The 20,066-nt window shown below is 38.2% G+C and overlaps 1 protein-coding gene across 9 annotated transcripts in view; it reads right to left on the minus strand.

Moving 5' to 3' along the window:
* Window positions 1-20,066, minus strand: part of LOC146839410 (membrane-spanning 4-domains subfamily A member 12-like) — a 158,801-nt gene that overhangs the window by 104,216 nt on the left and 34,519 nt on the right. For 3 of the 9 annotated variants that reach the window (XM_085651443.1, XM_085651450.1, XM_085651445.1), the window contains 2 exons: window positions 1,525-1,588; window positions 1,222-1,441 (listed from right to left, as the gene is read on the minus strand). The exons of 3 other annotated variants lie outside the window; for them this stretch is intronic. The gene's annotated coding sequence lies outside the window, so the exon portion shown is untranslated. The remainder of the gene's footprint in view (window positions 1-1,221; window positions 1,442-1,524; window positions 1,589-20,066) is intronic. 3 more of the 9 variants (XM_085651451.1, XM_085651444.1, XM_085651446.1) reach the window with 2 other exon arrangements.

Raw genomic sequence — 20,066 nt, forward strand, 5'->3', positions numbered from 1 at the left:
TCGTGTTTGACGAGCTCTCAGCACCATGTACTCTTAAATGGCAGCACTGCACTTACAGTGCCCAGGAATGGACCTGGGTACTGTAGGGGCACAGGGCTCCTGCTCCTGTGCCCACACCATGGGCATAAGGCACCCAGCCAGAGGGGTGACTGACATATGCCTTGGCAGTGTGGGTGTTGGGCATGGCACACAGAGATGTGTGCCATGTCGACTCTTCATTTTGTCCTGCACCCAGACACTCAGCCTGCAAATGCAGTGTGTGTGTGTAAGGATACAGGGCCCCTAAGGGTGGCACAATGAGTGCTGCAGCCCTTAGGGGCCTTTCCTGGTCACAAGGCCCTGGGTACCTAGGGTACCATTTACTAGGGGCTGATATGTGGCCAGGGTTTGCCAATTTGGAGTTTGTGTGTTTTAAGGAAGGAACATAGGCCCTGGGCACCTGATTGGCAGGAGTCCAGGGTACACTCAGTCAAAGTACATTCAGCAATTTAGCAAAAAGTGGGGGCATACCATGCAAGAAAGATGGCACTTTCTCACACCATCTTCTTAGAAAAAACCAAGAGTCTGGATTTTACACAGTACAGTTTTTGAAGTCACCACAGTACCGAACTGGCACTGATTACAGCCACGGAAGAAATCAGGCAAATGATAGACAGTGAGGGAAATGCATTCCCTATCCTTCTGGATCTATCCGCTGCATATGATACAGTCAACCATGCTCTTCTCATTGATCGCCTTGAATCAATTGGGATCAAAGATCACACACTCAAGTTCCTGACTTCTTTTTTGACCGTCCGCATTCAGTCTCCTTAGGTGATGTCACTTCACCAGCATTTGCATTACCCTGTGGAGTCTTTCAGGGCTCATCCTGAACCCCACATTGTTCAATCTTTATGTTACCCCACTTGCAGCCTTAATGACATTTTCTGTTTTTCCCTGGTTTCATATGCGGATGACACACAAATCGTTGTCTCCATTACCAACAATCATGGATCCACGGCTGCCCAGGTCCATGACTGTATGCTCCATATTAGTAACTGGCTGAGCAGTAACTGCTTGAAACAATACTCCTCAAAAACTGAGGTTCTACTGTTTGTCAACAACCCTTCTTTCTGGTCAAACAAGTGGTGACCCCAGGAACTGGGGAGTCTGCCTACCCCCAGGGAAAAAGCAAAAAACTTCAGGGTGATTATTGATACTAAGTTATTGTCACAATCTCACCTGTGTTTCTACAGGAACGCCACGGAACTGCAGATAAACTCCACGACTTCCCCCAATCACCTCCTGCGCCTATATGAGAAGAGGCCACACTAGGTAATCTAGGGAAGAGTGGAAACAAAACAAGGGAAGGATGGGGAGACACTCCTCGGTGAACCCAGGTGCTGCGACGAAACTTCAGTATCAGGGAAGGTCTGTGAATGATCCACTAGGCAAAAACAGTCTAAAGGCAAATAAATATAGTAAGAGACTACCGTTTATCAACTTCCTTAATGTGTGTTACTCTATCAACAGAAATATATATACCTAGGTACCCCTTGTGGACCAGCATTACCGGGGAGGTGTAAAATGAGAACAAATCTTGACTAGGCTGCAAATGCAAAGTACAATCTGTTAATAACATATAACATTAGACGTTTTCCATATGCCCCTTTTTGTCAAATGCCTACCTGCAATACATCTTGCACCCTCTTTACATAAACGAAATATCATGGCTGGCAAAGGTTAGCACTCTAGGAGGAAATCCACTGTGCTCAAGCAATGTAAAAAATAACCAATGGTTGCTTGCCCCAAAACACATATAACATAAAGGCAGCGCAAAGCGCTGAATATCGTAACTGCGGCTTGGATGCTGTTTCTGCACCCTCACAGCTTTTTGAGTGCACTGGTTGCTCGTCCCAAAATACAAAGAACATAAAGGCAGCGCAAAGCGCTGAATACCGTAACTGCGTATTAATTGCGGCTTCTGCACCCTCACAGCTTTTTTGGGTGAAGATCCCGCCTATACAGGCTGAAGAACAGGAGCAAACGCCCCGCCGAGAACTCCGGACGCCGACGACGCGGAAGTGAAGGACCGCGACGCACCGGATGTGACGGAACAGACCATAAAACACTAGAACGCGAAGCGTTCTCGTTCGGGAGAGGCAGTGCTTTAACTGATCTGCCTAACCCTGCGCATGCGCGCCAAACGGGAATCGCTCACAGGCTATCGGACTGACGGGGGGGAAGCCACAGCGGTTTGCAGGTATGCGACCCGACAACTATGACAGTTATCTTTTGAAGGACAAATAAATCATATCACTTCTTCGTGTTTCCTCATTTTGAAAACCTTAAGGAAAGTATTACCTTTCATTCCACCTCGCCTGCAAAAGAGGGTAGTCACGACTCTGATTTCGTCCAAAAATAGACTATGGCACTGCACTTTTTATCAACATTCAAAAACGATTTCTACATAAGCTACAAACACTACAGAATGCCGCAGCTAGACTACTGCTGGGCATTCCAAAACATACTTCTGTTTCTCAAGCACTCATTCAACAACACTGGCTTCCCATTGATAAACATATACAGTTCAAGGCACTCTGTATTGCCTTCAAGGCACAACATGCTGTTGGCCCAGACCACATTATACAGCATTTTCATCAATACATCCCAGCGCGCTCACTGCGCTCATCCACAAGTGGTAATCTGGAAGTCCCCAGATTTAAGAACGCAAACTGGGGTGGGAGAGGCTTCAGTTTATGCACATCAAGACTATGGAATTCTCTTTCGATTGAACTATAATTCAAAACAAACTTACTAGAGTTTAGGAAAGATCTAAAAACGTGGCTGTTTTCCAAATAATTCTGCCATTTTCTGGATCTTCGCAGCCTAGTCAGTTTTTGTTTAGCGCCTAGAAACAGCCAGGTGATTGTCGCGCTTTATACATTTTATTTTTATTTTTTATTTTCATTTCATTAAACTAAGGCCAATTTAAGAGGTCATAACATAAGGGAATTAGCATAAACCAAAATATAGTTCAGCAAAGAACTCACATAAATCTACTCAGTTTGTACGTAAAGGAAGCGCCTAAATATAAAATCCACAAGATGATCAGTATGAAGTCTGCCTCCGAAGAAAGAGCCAAAAGATGAAGCAGGTAGTCTTATGAGGACACTGCTTGGTTTGAAAAGCAGACTAAGGTGGAATCTGCCTTTGAGAAAGCAAACAGAAGTCCTAAGTATAAAATCAAATAGCAAACTGACATAGTAATTCCTCAGTTTAAAACAATGACAACATTCTAGAACATCACCCAGAAAAGGCTCATTTTATAGGATTCAGATAGCGAAAAATCACACACTTAGCATAGTGTGAAGTGCCCTATAGGGCTGGATTAACAAAGCTACATGTGAATACACCTTTGACTGCTCAAATACATAAAATGCATTAAACAAGTTACATATAATAAATACCTACTTTGCAATGTATTTAATATCTTTTACATGTATAAGAAATAAAGAAAAAGTTAGTGCGCTTATGTATCTTAAACAATAAAGAATGTATGAATGTCTCTTTCCCGTTAGAGCCTAGGCAAAAAAAGCCTTGATTATTGCACCATACATAAACATCTCAACATGGCTTCCTCATAAGGCACACAAGTAAATAAGTTTTGTTCGGTACAAGAAAACAACACTGTAAATTGAATTCCGTTTTGTCTATTTTATGAAAAGGAAAACAAAGAAGAGAAAAGTGCATGCAGGGAACCTGTTCATGCAATTTTAAAAGCTACATTTTCTTCAGCAGCTATGACATACATCATCATCCTTATCATTGGAGGCATGTCTAGCTGGATAATACAGTCTCACTAGTACACTGATAAATATTAATAGTATGGCAATCATAAAAACTATCTTAAAAGCCAAGCAACTGTTTTGTTTGCAAGTAGCCATCTTCTTTCTGTAAACACTTTCAAAAACATAGGGCCTTATGTTCCTATATGTAATTTACTGATTTGTTATTTGCTAGAAATAATGAATTGTAAATATTGAATCAGTAAATAATTTGCTCGAAAAGTTAGTTTTGTTTATTAGCAATTTCTTCAGATTCACAATCGAAAATGACAAATCTTTATTAGCGAATCAGAAGTAGTCCCAAATGGAGAATTACAAATTCTGAATGTTGCACAGACTGCAATTAATGACCTCATAACCAGGAAGTTTCACCTCTCTCACATTGATTGATTAGCCCGTTGAAGACACACATCCCTGTAGGCCAGGAGAGTATTGGAGAGTTGTTAGAGTGTCCAATAAGGATAAAAGCAAAGATGTTGGAGAGCGCAAACAAAAGCAGTCGTTTTCAGATGTTGAATATGAGATTCTTTTTTAGGAATGCATCTTCAATTATGACAAACTTTTGGGTAAAATATCTTTGACATACTGGAGGTGGTTCTTCATCTGTCCTCCCTGCAAATCCAAGGAGGAAATGATAGAAAGCACCTTTGCACCAGAAAGAGTGTCGGGAGTTACAGTCATCGACACATCAAATCTTCCTCCATCAAACACAGGGTAGAAAGTCACATTAAAAAAAGAATTGTGAGTCACATTAAAAAAGAATTGTGTGGTAGTTATTTAATAATATTTATTCAGTTTGTGAGACATATAGTGCAACATCATTCGAAATTTAAATTTCAGTTTAAAGTTGTCATTAACAATATTAACTAAATGAGAACTACAAATTCCAAAATGCAATATTAAGGCAATAACTTTTAACAAACATGTATTTTTAAATTTCTTTTATAGTTCAATACTTAATGAAATTTCTAACAGTATATTACTCTTAAAATATGTCAATCTTTGTTTTCTTAACTGCACACCAATGCTATTTGGATCATGTTGTTTGACTATATAGAAATCAAACTATGACAGTATATGTTACTAAAAAAATAAAAGTTCTTTCTCACCAGAAAATGTTCTTGAACCAGAGAATTGAATATAAAGATGACAACGGGGAAACTATTGATGATGTAGAGCTGGGTGAAACATCTGCTGCCAAAACCCTCAGCAGCAATGTACAAACAGAAGAACCATCTGAAGTGGGAGATGAATCCCAGGGACATTTAAGATGTCCAATACATCCAACTACCCAGATAATTAGAAATATTACTCCTTCAACAAGACACATTATGCAAAACAGATTGTTGTGAAATCGCGGATCTAATGTAAAGCCCCTGGTAGCAATGTCTCTTAAATAATAAGCTGAATTACAATCTGCTTGCGCTTTTCAAAATATTGAGAAATGCATGCTGCAAATACAAAAACAGCAACTAAGACAAACCAAATTAAGTGCCATTGGGGAAACAATGGCACCTGGTTTCATACACATTTGTGAATCACATAAGGTTATATGTACAGCAATCAGTGCATTAACAAAGGCCACATCCACACTATGTGGATTAATGAATGCTGACAGTAGTGATGGCCAATGTCAGCAAAAACATTTAACTAATTGACTGTGAGGTTTTGGTAGATCAGTAGATGGCCGTGCTACCACTAAGAGTCTTCTATCTCAAAGGTCCCTGAATTTACAAGTAGAACTAGGACATGTTAGTGGTGATCTTACTAAAGGCCTAGAAAAAATAAGTATTGTCCCAGTTAAAATGCAAAATAGACACACAAGAAGTGCTGAGGAAGATGTACTAGAAGAGAGTGAAGAGGCCTCAAGCCAGTGCAAGATCAGGGTTCTCTAAGATGCGGTACTACATGAACTCCAGGAATGAATTGAGATAAAGAGGAAGGCAGTATTATCTCTGTGTTTTTGTCCCATACAAGTTATATCAAAAATATATCTGTACATGATAAGCTTATAACTACGTTTTCATTGTAACAACATTTCTTCAAAGGAAAACATAACTTTGTTCTTTAATGACCTGTGAAAAACATAAATAAATATTGATTAACATTTACAAATACTACTTTGTGCAAGTAGAAAATGTCAATAATAAAAAACAATTTGCTTTAAGAGCAGTTATCAGTGAGTTGTGTTCTAACATTCCTTCCATCAATACCTTTGCTGGCACCCACATCTTGAGGCTGTCCACGAGATGGAGGTATATCACCATCATTGCTATTGTCCTCTAACATCTCTAAAGGAAGGCCTCTGTGTTGCTACATTATGCAACATAGCACAACATTGAAGGGATTGTGTAAGTTATGTCTGGTGCATATTGCAATGCTCATGCACTCCTATATAGGCATCTGACGCGTCCTTGAGAAGGCCGAATGTCCTCTCAATTATGGACCTGGTCTGGCAGTGTGTTATATTATATTATTGCTGCCTGGCTGAATGAGAAAGTAGGAAGGGTGTCATAATCCATGGGTGAATGTACAGGGTCATGTGAAATCACATGAACTATTATAAGAAACACATCACATTCATGAAACAAAGATATATACATCTTATTTTAATTACATTTTATTGCATACACAACAGATAACCATCTCCAAGCTGTCCTGTAGCCATACGTGTGTACAGACAAAAGTGGCGGAACATATAGGGGTAATGGATGCAGACAGGTTAACGTGCTACAATGTCAGTAATTACACACCCACTATTACACACAACCTATATATTTAAGGAGCAGTAATTATTTCTATTTCTGTATAAAAATTCAGATGTAAATGGTGACAAAATGACAATGTGTGTTCCATCAATGTAGCCAATTGCCTGAGTTACTCTGTAAAATGCAACCTTGGTGTGCAGTAGGTTAACTGGTGTATGAGGAAACACAATATAACTATTAATTTTCAGCAACATGGCTTTGAGAACATTTCTACAAAAACCGAGATAGCGAACTTTGCGAAATGCCTCTTGCCTCAGCCACAATGGCATGGAACGCCCTGATGTCAAAAATGCAAAGAATACAGCACCTGAATGTGTGAGGGAATGGCCTGAGCTCCAAAAGTGTCTCTTTGTACTGAAGGGTGCATTTAAACTATTAAATATAAAATACCACTACTAGTAAGCCTGTACTTTGTATAAGTGCCCTCCACTGTTTTGCAAAGATTCTAACTCTGACCTTAAATCCTCTCTTGCCTGTGCCTTCGCCTCTACTGCAGTCAAAATGTGCCTTTGCCTCACCACAGCATATAATGCAGAAATTGTGAAAAGAGATTAAGCATTCTGGGCCCCTTTTTTATAGTTTGCACCTGGTTAACACCTGCTTCAACATGTTGGCAATTTGCAAGTTCAAAAGACTTTTTTGTGACTAATTTAAAATTGCGAATGTTTTGAACATGCAAATTCCGAATCACTAAATTAAAATTGCCGATTTGACATTGCAAAAATGCGAAATGGTAAACATTTTGTTTGCTTCGCAAAATTAGGAAATGCATAACAGTTACTCCACTGAACATACCGATACAAGGTTTTAGCTGTCGCAAACCAGTCTGTGCCTGGTTCGCGACTCCCAAATCTTTTAAACATAATTCCCTTAATCGCAGAATCAAATACTTAAAAATTATGTTTAACAGCAAAAGAACTACTAGCCAACACGTGTTTCGTCTACTTGGAAGTATCCACTGACTTGAACAGAGCATGAACAACAATAGGATATCTGGTATTCAAATTCTAGACTCTAGACTGACTGTGGGGCACTAGGTAAACAGCTGACCTTTAAATTCCATGAAATTGAATCTGTGAAACTGGATACTAGGGGTGGTAACAGAGCTCAAACTAAGACAAAGTCTACGTGCCGTAGAAATGGGTCTTAACATCGATAATGAATTACAGTATTTTTTAGGGACTTGATGTTTGAGGGTATTCTCGTACTCCAAAACTATTTGGGTTTATTGCCTGTTTGAATCTGTTCTACTGTTCAACCCTTACGCTGTTATTGTTTATTCTTGTCTCAGATGTATAGACATGATGTATTTTTTTATTTTGAAGAAATCAGGTAAATGTTTTATTCCTTTCGATCTAATTAAACTTTCTACAAAATCTTAGGGCAAAAATGTGTAAGGTCATTTACCACACCCTTCACGCCTTAAACGGGCTGGTGTGGACAGTTACTTGGGAAGCATTTGTGCATTTTAGTCTGTTTGTTTGGTTCATTCTTACATTTCCAACGGTTCTCGCAGCTGACCGCCCTTGTTCGGTTGTCACCCTGCCTGCTCAGTCGCGTGTGTTTTTTTGGTGTTTTTTTTATTAACATTTTTATTAGTCTTTTCCAAGGAAAACACAAACAGAAGAAGCAGTTCTAAAGAGAAGCCTTACATTACAACATATTACAGTGACATCCTAGGCGCTTCCCCCCAAGGAGCAACTTACCCACAATGTCAAGGTTATATTTAAAAAACATTGGGGCAGATTTATGTTGCCTGGCGCATCCCTGCAAATCAGCAAGGATGCGCCAGGAATGATGCGTCACGCAAGTTTACCCTTGCGCCACACATGATGCGCCGCATTTATAATGCGGCGCATCATGGCGCAGGAATAAACAGATGCGTGACGCATCCAATGGCGTAAGGTTGGCGCAGTGCTTCAGTTGCGTCGCAAGCGCGACGCAACTCCAGCACTGTTCCAACCAACCCTATCCCTAACATGGTGCGTCAAGCCTTACGCCTGCTTCAAGCAGGCGCAGGGTTTTGGCGCATCAGCGTTGGGAAAGTGACTCAGTCAAATCTTATAGATTTGACTGAGTCACTTTTCAGGGGCGTTCCTGCGACGGAACGCCCCCCCCCTATGTCGACACGCCCACGTGAAACCTGACGCAGGTTTTACGTGGCGCAGGGCTTTACATCGTGACGCATCTCCATAGATGCGTCACGATGTAAATATGGCGCAACGTGGCGCAGGGTTTACACCGCCGCTGCGTCACAAAAGTGACGCAACGGCGGCGTAAAAGTGGCGCATCTCCGACATAGATCTGCCCCATTGTACCAAGTCCCGTAACATACTTTCTGTAGACATGATGTTTTCTTTCTAATTTGATATTGGACTACTGGAGTTTAGGATATCGTATTAGTGGACTTTTCATTGTATGACTTGTTTAGTCCACCTTACTGAATGATACTGTACTCTCTTTTCTCTCTACCTGCTTCTACTTATATTTCAATGTGGGGACTATTCTTCTGGCACCCGTCTGGGCTGTGACTATGATCATCTATGATTTAAAATTGCTTTCTGCTTTTTGGGAAACTTTTGGTGACTTTTCAACTGAATTTTGAGACGGATGCTTTTCTTGTTTCTGGTAAGATTACTATAAGCTCTTTCTTTTCCTCGATCACTTTTCTTAAAGAACACTAAAGATAGTTTAGATTTTTCACAATTTAATGAATTGGTATACTGAATTGACATATTGGAAAGCACTATGGAGTTTTTCTAAAGATGGCTTTAGGTTTGTCACAAGTTACTGACTTAGTAGAATGAATTGACGTTTTTGAAAGCACTAAGTAGTTTTCCTAAGATTGCTCCTACGGTGTCCTTTGATAGTTTCAGAACTGTTTTAATCATTGACTTAGCACAATGGAAAGCATTGGAGTATTTATACCTACGATGGAGTAATTTAAAGATGGCGCTCACGTTGTCCTTCGATGCATGTAATTTGTCCTTTTTCTATTTAGCTTACACTGTGAGTGAACTCGATGATCAGCGCTTCCTTTGTCTCTTTATTTTGCATATTTAAAGACATTTTAAGATGGCGCCTTTGCTAGATGTCATGCTTGCCCAAGGAACACTCTCCTTTGGATCAGAGCAGTGTCAAGGTAAAATTAATGCCAACTGGATTACTTCCTCGTGATACTATTAGTCTGACTTGGGATGTCGCCTTACTTTGGTTCACGGGTTTTTTGTAATTAAATCGGATACGTTTTAATCATTTGTTTGTGGGGTCTTGGTTTTTGTGGCTAAAATTGTTTATACTGGGACATATAGCCTTTAAGACAGGTATGATCACATTATGTTGGATTTTAGAAAGGTTTACTAGTATATTACCGTCGAGTTATACTTTTTACGTAATTATTTTTCCATAGACTTATGATTATTACCCATTCTTAGAACCTTTACATGTATTATTTTGCAGGATTTCGCCTGGATGATCTTTTAAGATTTTAGTATTTAACACAAGTACCTGAGCTTATAATCGCTTTGCTGGACTATATACAAAATTGGTGAGTTGGTTTGGACTCTAGATAGTCTGTTTGGTGTGCGCATGGGTCGGTTGGATTCAATTTTTCATTTTGTCTTTTAATAGTGAGCACTTTCTTGGTTACCTTCGGTCACTTACGGTTTTGTCTCATTACGAAATACCTTTTGGTGATCTCTCAGGTGGTGTTTTGAGGTGACCTTCACATTTCTCTCTTCTGATCCTTGGCATTAAACTAACCTTTTTTCTCACACTTTTTCTCACGCATGATGTACATCTGACACATGTGGTCTCTGCTTTTTGCTCTCGCTCTCTCTTTAATTATTGAATATAGAGATACTTGTTGCTGTGGCCATAGTGGTTATAATATGGGCTTCTTTGTTTAATTTTAGCCCTGAAGAAGTCAGTGGATACTTCCATTTGACGAAACACGTGTTCTTTTGCTGTTGGCCAGAGCCATTGGCTATGTACTGTTTTGCTGGTGGCCAGAAGTAACTACTTGTGAGCAAAGCTTGGAATAAACAAAGAACTAAGAAGACTGCTGTGAAGAAAAACTGTGCGGACTCTTTCTAATTATGATGAACTCTCTTTGCTCAGGATATTAATCATTTGGTTCTTTTCATATGTGGACATTTTGTTTACACAGTTGGTAACATAGTGTGGTCGTTACCCTATATCCTTGGAGCATTCTGATTGGGCTGTGTGAATTTTCGCATGACTTAGCGCAGACCATAACCTTCCACCTGTGTTTTGTATCGTACTTAAAAATTATGTTGATACAAGTAGATACAGGCATATAATTCAGCAGTTAGGTTTATAAATGTCAATGCAGGCACACAACTGTCTTCAGCTTCATGCCTAAGGTACGGAATGAATGTTCTTCAAGGCATCACTATTAAAAATATGTGCATAAACAAAAAATCTCTAAGACTCTAATCTAAGAGAATTATGCAGGCACACAATATGAAAAATCTAAAATATATGTTCTCAAAGATTTAAACATTATTCCATCAGGAAATTATTCAGTGTTGATCACCATTATTCTCAGTTCATGCCTATTTATGGAGGCCCCTGCAACAGAAATCGATAGCTTCCTTTGAATGAGATTTGTTTCAATTGCCTCATTTTCATCTTCGCTTTTTTCATGGTTTGTACAGCTTGCAACAGGAACTTGATTGTCTTCTTGTTTTTGTTGTTGTTTTTGAACTCTTTTTCTGTTTTCTTTGTGTTCTTTATTGCTTTGCTCTCCTCCTCGAATCCAGGCAGTGAACTCAAGCTTGACCTTGTGAATTTGTAGTTTGTCACCACGTTTTCATTCACTGTCTTCACACTCTTCATGTGAGATGCGTGGATCTAATGTGGCAAACCTCTGCACTTCCCAGCAGTACTCGTCACCAAGGCCTTTCAATTGAGGCTCAAGCTATTTTGAACATGCTTTTTCATCACAACCCAATCACCAGGCTCTGAGTTGTGCCAGAGTTTTTCACTTGCTCAGGGTGTGGCCAAATTCCCCTGGTCAGAGATCGAGGATACCAAATCCACCAAACCTTTGCAGAAATCCAGAACCAGGTCATCAGTAATATTCACAAGTGCAGCTGAAGGAATATCAGGAATCCTAATAACCAATCCCATTAAGACTTTATGAGGAGATAATCCTCATGTAGTCTTAGGTGTCCTCCTCATGCTCAGCAAAACTAAGTAAAAGGTCATTTCATTGATGTTGACGAACACACTTTGATCAACTTTGCTCAGGATACCATTGACCTTCTCTACAATTACTGATGTTTCCTGGGTGGTATCTACAATGGATTTTCTGCTCCTCTCTCAGAGCCATGCATAGAACTCTCATAACCTTTTTTTATGAGTTGTTCTATCTGACACTAAAGAAGTTGGCAAATTGAATCTAAGAATCAATTCCCTTAATAAAAGCTTGGGTACCGCCAGTGAGTTGCACCTGAGAGTTGGGTAAAACTCAACCCACTTCGAAAAAAGTAAATTAGCAAAATATATCTCAGGTTGTAACAAGGGAACATCTCAATCAAATCTATCTATGATCTTGTGAAGGGACCTTCTGACTTTCCGATGTAATTAATGGTCACATTTGTCCTCTTACTGATGTCCACCTGTTGACAGATGACACATTTCTGACATAGCACCTTTGCAATTTACTGAAATATGGATTACACCCCTTCTTTTTAAAGACTGACTACATACCATCACGTTCTACGTGTGTAGGGTCATGAATGTATCTTACCATCTGCAGCAAAATGAAATCAGGCAGTACAAATCTCTCATCATTTGACATCCAAATCTCATTTTTTTCTTTTGAACTTTCCTGCTTTCTCCCATACTTTCATCCTCTGGCACTTCATTTTGCAACTCCCAAAGTGATTGAGCAGACATTGAAAAAACCATTGACAATTTTCATTCCACATTCTGATTTTTCATTTATTCCCAATGTACCAGACTGAAGAGCATAGTACTTTGCAACCTCCTTGACAAGACTCTTGGCTACAGAAACTATGTCTTCTCCACTCTTGGAGTGACACATTTAATACCAACAATCTTTTTGGGAATTGTAGGTCCAATAACAAATCCAGAATCCTGGTACATTTTGAATTAATGTAACACTCAATCCATTGGCCACACATCATATTCTTGTAATTGTGATCAATTCTGATGACCATATATGCTCAAAGTGTTCCATATTGGTTTCTCACACAAGAACCATCCACGAATAAAAACAATTCAGCCCATTCGAGTGGTACATCTTCAATATCTGGTCTTGGTTCGGTGCACAACTATGTTACATCAATACAATCATGGCCACCTTAATCTATTTAATCAACAAGCTCCTTCTTGGCAATGGCAGGAATGTTACATGATTCAGGGTATTGCACCATTCAATTGAAATGTTCTCTGCTGCCAGAAAAATCAGTTCATATTTAGGGGCTTATATAGAAGCCCCTAGCGGCTAATTTCCGCTGCTGAGCGTCACTTTTGTGACACTCCAGAGGCGCTGTATGCAGACCCATATCTATGAGGCCATGAAAAGACACTTTGCGTGGCCTTGTAAATATGGATTAAGGCAACGCAGCACAAGTTGCTGCCTTGCCTTACTCTGCGTCGAAGAGGTGTTCCATGGGTGTTGCGGTGGGTGTTCCTACACAACACCCATGGACTTTGACGCTGAGCTAGATTTACAATTTCACCAAAACCTTGCACTTCCCTAGTGGAACGAGGAGAAGTGTTTAAATTTCTTCTTCCTATTTCCTCTTTCCACATGCGCTGCATTCTGCAACACCCATCGAATGAGAAAAACACCTCCTGTGATTGTTTTTTGCAGGAAGGTGCCCCTTCTTACACAAAAACAATTGTTTCTACATTGGCTCCCGGCTGCAAATTGTGTGCTGGCTAAAAAGACAGGAATGCACTGTATCTTGTAAATACAGTGCATTCCTGCCCTTTCAAACTGGCATAGGGTAGCGCAGAAAAATTACTTGCGGGCTGCCCTACGCCAATTCTTTCTAAATGAGCATCTAGTTGGTGACTGTTTGCAAGATGCTGAGTGTGTGTGTGTACAGCAATGACTTAACTGAATGTGGAACTAATAATAATTGTGTGTCCCATCCCATTAATCTCACTTTGAACAATTGTCAAAGAAGCTGTTGCAATGCTCACCATGCACCTCAGGACAGTGGCAGCCACTGGGTCGAATGCAGCAGAAAAATATTACTCCACCATTTTTAAAAATAAAAACAAAAGTGTGCACCCTTCTTTTTCATTACAAGAATAAATATAAAGCTTTTTCTTAATTTGGCATTCCTAGAGCAGGTGTGCTACAGAAACTGTGTGTGAACTTCAGGAGGGATTGCATGCATCCATTGCTCCAAGGTGCCAGGTCCCTCACATAACTGTGAGGCATCCTCTGTAAAGGCTTTGCAATCAGGGAAAGGTTTGGAATCTACTGACAACAGTAGCCAACCATCCCTAGGAACAAAATCAAGAAAAATACTTGGCATATGTGCATGATAATAAACCACTCAGTTTCTGCGGGAACCTGAAACAATATTGTAGGGATCCCATGTTGTCCCATTGTACAGAATCATGCAATATCATTAATTTTACACGTCATGGAGGATTTAGATCATAATATATATATATATATATATATATATATATATATATATATATATATATATATATATATATATATATATATATATATATATATATATATATTTATTTATTTATATAGCTCCTGAATAACCCCCAAAGGGGTATCTCTCCCTCTAATATCACCCTCTAATTCAGGGGTATTTGCGTCAAACATTCCTTTTCCATCTAGGAAGCAGTCAACTAAGCTGAATACTACAACAGCAATGTTATCGACCAAGCGATCAAAAAATACCCTTCCTCACCTGCTAAATCTCCCCCACTAATATCTTTAGAGTTACTTTTGGACAACATGCAAGCTCTTAAACCCTATGTGGAGGAAACAAATAAGTGTCTTAAATATCTCAATGATAAGTGGTCTCCCATTGATAACAAAGCAACTCAAATGGAAGAACAGGTGGAATCTTTTCAGACAGCTACTAAAGAAATCCTCCATATGCAGATGGAAATTTCTTATCTCAAAAAGCAAGTAGAGAACCTTGAAACCTGCAATAGATGAAACAACCTTCAAATGTATGGCTCCAACCCTATCTCCTTCTTCCAGTCTTTTCTACCGACCATTCTTGAGTTACCTGAAACGCCGCAGCTGAATATTCAAAGAGCTTATAAACTAGTTCCAGTGCAATATCTTCTTCCCAGAGACCGAGAAGAGTTATCTTGTACTTTTTGGAATATACTAATTTGTTGTAAGTTTTACAAGCAGTTAAAACAAAACGCCATATCTTATGGCAGTGTGCCCCTTTGTTTTTCTCCTAGGATTATGCTAAAGCCACAGCAGATAAGAGAAATAGTGTTCTGGCTACGTGACCTGCACTACGTTCTCTTAATGCTAGATTTGGATTAGTGTCATATCGAAACAAAACTACTATGTATGAAGTTCCTGTTTCTATTCAGCGAATTCACGAAAATTGCAAGGAAGAAGCTATGGAAGTAGTGACAATGTCTTCTACTTAACATGCTTTATTGGTGTGAAATGTGTTTATATGCTCAATTTTACAACTGTTAATGTCTTGAATAATATATTTAATTTTTTAATTTTTATTGTTCGTTATATGTTATGTGCTGTACCCTCTCTCGCTCATAGTCCATTTTTGTCCGTCTGGATTGCTGTCTTCCCTCCTCACCTGCCCTGTCGGCAGTTAATTCTGCCCCTTGTGGCCTCACCACCCTTCACCCATGTCTGTTTGCGGTATGTCATTTTGTTCCATTTATCGATTCAACGTATTTTCTCTCTTCTCTTTTTTCTTTCTCTTTTTTCTCTTCCCTTTATTCTCCTTTACACTTTTATACTATCTTCTTTTCTTAATATCTTCTAAATAAGCTCAAGAGCATTTCTTGGTATATGATTTTACCTTTGGGACTGTAATATGTATATAATTTATATTTTAACTTTTGTTGAATGACATTCCATGTTATTTCTTGGAATGTTAAAGGTTTGGGTTCTTCCATCAAATGGCAAAGAGTACTCTCCCACCTGGCCACCCTCAAGTCAGATATTGTGGTTCTACAAGAAACCCATGTTGTGTCATCAGAAGTTTTAAAACTTAAACGACAATGGGTGGGAACTGTTTTGGTTTGAGCAAAAGGAATGGAGTTATTATTCTTTGCCATAAAAAACTCGATGTTACTGTTCTTTCTCAGGAAGCAGATGACGATGGTCGTTAGTTGATTGTACATCTTAAAATTGATAATATTCCTATCTCTTTGTTTAATGTTTATGCACCTACCAAAATTGACAAAACATTTTGGCCAGCTATCTCTGTTAAATTGATGTCTATTCCTACACAATATTTAATTTTGGGTGGTGATTTTAACCTAGTTTTTGACCCCTATTTAGATCGTACCTCTAAAGTAACTCTTATTCTCTCTTTAATGCATCAACAATTTACCACACTAATTGACCAAATATCTCTTGAAGGTTATGTAGCCCACAGCTGCAAGAATATACTTTTCTCTCCCACCCATTTCTCCCAATCTCATATAGATTATCTGTTTGTCTCTAAATCATTGACACAGCACATTATACATGCATATTTTGGCCCTCTATTGATCTCTGACCATGCCCCAGTAATTTTAGACTTAGAATTACTCCCCCCTCACAAAGGAAATAGACGATGGTATTTCAATACCTCCGTACTAACTGACCTGATCTTTACCTCAACCTTTGAACCCTTTATTGTTGAATTCTTAAAACCTCAATTCGACCTTTGATTTTCCTTTTCATGTAATATAGGATACCTTTAAAGCCCCAGCTTCAGATTTAATTTTATCTTATGTTTCCAAAAAAAGGAAATTAAAATCTCAAAAAGCACTTGACACTCTTAAACAGATTAAATTATTAGAAACACGTTATAATGTCACAAACTCTAAATCTGATCTGGATAAACTTATTACAAACAAATTTAAATATAACAAGCTCTCCACAGAGAATGCTTCCTCCGACCTTCATAAATTCAGTGCCTGTTACTATTGTGGCCAAAACAAGGCAGGTAAATTGCCTACCACATATCTTAAAAGTTAAATAAGAACTCACCAAAATGTATTCTATTCTAAGAACAGATTCTGCATATGTATTTAAAGCTACAGAAATGTGGATGAATTTAAAACATATTATGCTACCCTTTATACCCCTGAATTTGATCCAAATTCTGCTGATATACGAGATTATTTTCCATTTATTCAGAATTTGTTTCCAGCTTATAGACTTTGTCTCACTAGATAAAGATCTCTCCCCAAAAGATATCTCTCAAGCATTAAAAACAATTAAAACTGGTAAAGCTCCTGTACCAGATGGTTTCCCTGTAGAATTTTATTCCAATTTTTCTAAACTCATATTTCCAAAACTTCGTCTTCTGTTTTCTCATTTCATCTAAAGCTTCTAGTGGCATTTTTCAAGAAACACTTATTTGTCTTATTCCTAAAGATGGTAAGGATCCACATTTATGTAAGAACGTCAGGCCAATTTCTTGAGTTAATTCTGATTGTAAACTTGTTGCTAAAATTCCTGCTCTTCGATTAGATCCACTTTTACCTTCACTTATTGGCAAAGAGCAGTCAGGTTTAATTAAAGGAAGAGGTATTTCTGACAATACCAGAATTTTCTTCAATATATTGAATACATTTAACAAACATTCCTACTCATTAGCAGCCAGCTCCTTGGATGCAGAAATAGCTGTTGATCATATGGATTGGTCATTTATTTTTCACACATTTTCTTGGTTCAGTCTTAGCCCTAAATGTATTTCTTTTATATCCCTATCATATACTGCTCCTATGACTTTTATTTATCCAAATGGTCATATTTCCCCTTCTGTCTCTTTAAAGACAGGTGTTCGACAAGGTTGCCCTCTATTTCCGCTTCTTTTTATTCTTGCGTTGGAGCCTTTTATTACAAATATTAGCAAAACACTAATATTCTTGGTTTTCAATATGGAAATTCACAAATTAAACTGAGTGTTTATGTTGACGATAATCTCCTATTTTTATCTAAACCTGGATCTTCTCTTCCTGCCTTTCTTTTGGAAGTTAAATCCTTTTCAACACTTTGTGGTTACAAGTTGAATAATGACAAATGTGAAACCTTTCCTCTCACTGTTTTGAGTTGTAAATATGATTTCTCCCTTTCTTTCTTTTCTTGGAACCCTCACAAAATTAAATATTTAGGACTCTGGTTTGCACCTTCCATTAAACAAACTCTAGCTGTAAATAAGAATGTGGTTCTGGCTGTTTTATCCAATTCAACTGCTAAATGGCATCCTTTCTATGCATCCTGGTGGGATAGAATTAATACTATTAAAATAAAGCTTGCACCAATTGTCTTTTATACAATATCTGCTATTCCCATTACTATTCATGTCTGATTTTTAAGAAAATGTATTCTATACTTTCTTCTTTTTTATGGAATCATAAAATACCTTGTATGTCTCTTCTTAGACTCAAGGGCAATAAACTTCAATGGGGTGTACATTTTCCTAACTTCCAGTCTTATCCTGCTGCATTTCTCCTTAAGCAGGTCTCTCAATGCTTGTTTGAACCACCTCCAGATTCTTCTTCCCTTTGGAAAGATATTGAACTTTCACTTCTCTCTCCCTTTCCATTTCAAGAATTTCTTGTATTTACCCATAAATCTCGTTATCTATCATCTCCTATCCATAACACTACTTATACGTTCCTGAAACCTCTTTTCTTTTCAGATCTTTCAGATACCGATCAACATCTTCAAATTGGCATATTAATCATATAAAATTCAATAATAAGGCTATTTTTGGAAAGCCTGGAGAGTTAGGGGCTTACTTTGGGTACATCAACTCCATCCAAAAGATTCTTTTCTTACCTTTCCTGCAGCACAATTACTATATAACCTTTCACAATCATATTATAACAAATATACAACTTTGATCCAAATTGTTTCTACCACCATATCTTCCTTATCGACAACTACTCCTTCCGTGTTACCACATAAAACCATTCTCTCTATTTTAGACATTCACCCTAATGCAGCTACAATATATACATTTCTCAATAAATTTCCAGAACAAAGGGATAAGACAGAGACTAAATTTCAGGGGAAGAGGGATTTTCAGAGTTCATGGTCTATTGCACTTTGGGACAAACTATGATTAAAACTTCGCAAAATATCAAGATCAGCCCACACGACCCAAACTTTATTTTTCTTATATAATACACTTATGATCACCCCATATATCTTACACTAAATTATTCCAGACATTGTGTCACACTGCTGGTATTGTAATGTTACAGCTGCTGAGTTATACCACATTCTTTTTTCGTGGCCTAATACCCACCAATTCTGGTTAAAAATTTGAGCGCAAATTAATATTATTTTTCACACAAATTTTCCATTTTCCCCTACAAATATTTTTATGGGCACCCTTTCAGACCTCTGGTCCACTCTTGCATGTAATACTGCTATAGTAGACTTTTTAGTAGCAGTTGCCTTCCAACAAATTACTAAAAATTGGAAGCAATCTTCACAACTTTAATTTCAAGCTTGGTGTTATAGTGTGTGCTACAATCTCCAATTAGACCAAGCCTTTGTTTCCCCAATATCCCTCCTTATTAAAAGAGATGGTATATGGTCTCCTGTAACCACATTTTTAAACAAGTCTGCGAGTAAATTTGCCCATTATCATCCACTGTTAGAAGAAGTTCCCAAACCACCCTGAAATGTTTAAATTATTATAATTTTGCTTATTTAATTTTCTATGTCTCCATATTAAAGCTATTATATTGATAACCTGAGTCGTTATCCTTTTTCTATTTTTGCTCTTTGTTCTTTCTTTTACTTCTCTGATGCATATTAATGATATAATATTACTTTCTTTTCTTTCCTAATTTAGATATGTTATAATTTCTTTATAAGCAACCATTTGTTTTTATCCGTGATTTTATATCATATTTGTGCTATTGTTACATATATAATTGTAATTTTCACAGTGGTTGTATATAATATGTTACATTCTTCTCTAATAAACCTCTTTTCAAACTTAAAAGATCCCAAGCTCTTAGTTCACGTTAGGTCTTAAATCTGGAGGTATAATCCTGTGAGAACTGGAAGCCTTGTATTTACATCCTCTTGTGATTTTTTTTTTTTTTTTTTTTTTTTAAATTTTATTGAACAATAAATCAATTACAAGCATGGGCCTACAACCACCAGGGCCGGCCGCTAGATTCAGAAAGGATCATACAGATGTTAAGGCAGTAGTCGACTCCCGGGGCCCAGCCCCGTACATGGCTCCGGATAGTCCTAGGG

The sequence above is a fragment of the Triturus cristatus genome, chromosome 4_1 (genome assembly GCF_964204655.1).
Source record: "Triturus cristatus chromosome 4_1, aTriCri1.1, whole genome shotgun sequence".
Taxonomy (NCBI): Eukaryota; Metazoa; Chordata; class Amphibia; order Caudata; family Salamandridae; genus Triturus; species Triturus cristatus.